Below are 2607 nucleotides of genomic sequence, written 5' to 3'. Positions count from 1 at the left end.
TGAGTTATATGTTAAAATGACAATCAATGATCAAAAGTTTCAAGAAATTTTGAAACATCGTTCAAAGATAACCAAGCTTGAGAATGAGGTTCTTGAGTTAAAGAACAAGTTGGGAAAATTTAGAAACTCTTCCTTTTTTGCTAAAAGAAATAATCGAAGTATCTGGCAAGAAAAAAGATTCGAAGAAAGGTATAGGTTTTGTTGAAATTCCACACATTTTCACAATGATTATAAAGTAAATCCTTTTGCTAAAAGAGAAGAAGATATGATTGTGAAAGAACCTGTGATTTCAGAAAAGTCTAAACCAGTTAAACCTGAAACTGTTAAAGCCCAACCTACAACTCAAAAACCTCATGTAGAAAGCAACAAAGTCTTTGTTGAAAATGTTGACAAAGTGATTATTGAGGATGTGTTTGAACCTGAGGTTATACACAAAAACAAGAACATCCCAAGTTCAAATTACATTCTTTATGAACCTCATGAATTTGAGGAAGTTGTGTATGGTTCATACAAGCCTCATGTGAAAACAGAAGAACAAGTGAAAGTTAAACCTGTGAAGGCAAGGAAATCAAAAAACAAAAAATTTCTGATGAGGACTTGATGCGTTTCATCAATCCTACTGTTTCTAAGCCATCGTCTGCTTGTGTTTTTAAGTTAAAGGGAATGAACACTATGTTCACTGAAAAAGACATTCCGATTAGTATTATCAATCCTGAACTGATCGAAAGTGTTTTTTACAATGAAACTGACAAGATACAAGATCTTGAACGTCAATATGCTTGTGCCAAAACATCAAACTCATTAGACCCTTTGATTAAAGCAAAACAATTGTTAAAACATGCTAAAAAGGTTCATTTTGTGAAATCATCTGGAACTGATACATTGCAAAGTTTTTCCAACTGTTCTAACCTTGACTTTTATATGAAAAAGAAGTCTGTATCGTCTGATGATTTGGCCAAGAGTTTCACTAAAAATGTGAGTCATCAACCTTCTGTTGCATCTGTTTTTGCCAAATCTCAACATGATTATGTGGACATGCGAAGTTGTTTTTTGTGTGGACAACAAGGTCATGTGGTGAGAAACTGTGGCCATAAGAAATCTTAGAACCTCCATCCATTTGTCAAAGACCAATCGAAACCGGTTCCTGTGATAAAGTAGATTCTGAAATGACCTGTGTCGTGTGATGATGATACTCACATCATGTTTTCAAACGTGAATCCACGTAAGGTAATCCTTGTGAACGAAACACACGGTCAATTGAAACCAAAGTTTGTTCCAACTGAACCTATCTACAAGAACGTGAACTCAAATTTCGTTCAAGCTTCTTATCTAAGACGAAAGTTTAAGAAGCCTGTAACTTATTCCCAAGTTGCTGAACAACAGTTGAATTTAGTAAAAGTTAATGTTCCAAGAGAAACTCAAAAGGTGCCCAAGACTGAGGCCTGGGCTGCCTTTTTGAACTAATCACTGTTACTTTGTGTGTAGGGTTCATCCAAGACCGTGTCTGGTGAAAACTGGATAATGGATAGTGGATGTTCTCGTCATATCACTGGAAATCTCGACCTATTAACAACTGTGAGAAATATTCAAGGGGGTTATGTGGCGTTTGCTGGGAATTCTAGGGGTATGATAACACAAGAGGGTGAAGTTTCAAATGGTCACATTACATTTTGAAAAAGTCAATTACTGTGACAAGGTAGACAATAATTTATTGAGTGTGTCGCAAATCTGTTGTGACAAGAAGTACACCACGGTATTTACTGATAAAGAGTGTCTTATTTTGAAACCGAGATACGTGATTCCCAAGGACATGGTTTTCATGCGATCACCTCGATCAAATGATATTTATGTCTTAAATATGTCTTCTAAAGTATCAACATCTATCGAAACATGTTTTGTCTCAAAAGCAACTGAGAAGGACTCTATTCTATGGCATCGTAGAATGGGTCACATTCATGTTCGAAAGATGAATTATTTAATTGCAAATGACTTAGTTGATGGTGTTTCGCTGAAGAACTTTAAATCATCTGATCGCTGTGTTGCGTGCAAGAAAGGAAAGCAGAAAAAGTCACATCCATCGAAGTTATTGAATTCCATTGATACTCCTCTTTAACGACTTCATATGGATATTTTTTGTCCTGTGAATCGTGCTAGTATCTCTGGAGATTGGTACTATCTTGTAGTTACTGATGATTATTCAAGATACTCATGAGTTTTATTTATGAGTTCAAAAGATCAAACACCTATTCTGGTACAAAACCTAATCACTAAGATCGAATCACTATACAAGCATAAGGTGAGGAGAATTCAAAGTGATAATGGTACTGAATTAAGAACACTTTATTGGATTTCTTCTGCATTCAAAAAGGAATTCATCGAGAATATAGTGCACCTTATGTACCACAACAGAACGGTGTTGCTGAAGGAAGAATAGAACTCTGATTGAAGCTGCAAGAACTATGCTTGCTGATTCTAAGATTCCCGTCCAATTCTGGAATGAGGTGGTGAATAAAGCTTGTTATACGCTTAATCGGGTTCTAACTGTTAAACGACTCAAGAAGACAAGTTATGAACTTTTGAACAATCGAAAGCCTAACTTAAAGTACT

Source organism: Bidens hawaiensis, unplaced genomic scaffold, assembly GCF_021521415.1.
Source record: "Bidens hawaiensis isolate Kalapana, Puna unplaced genomic scaffold, B.hawaiensis_p1.1 tig00002759_1, whole genome shotgun sequence".
Taxonomy (NCBI): Eukaryota; Viridiplantae; Streptophyta; class Magnoliopsida; order Asterales; family Asteraceae; genus Bidens; species Bidens hawaiensis.
This window is presented reverse-complemented; position numbering follows the sequence as displayed.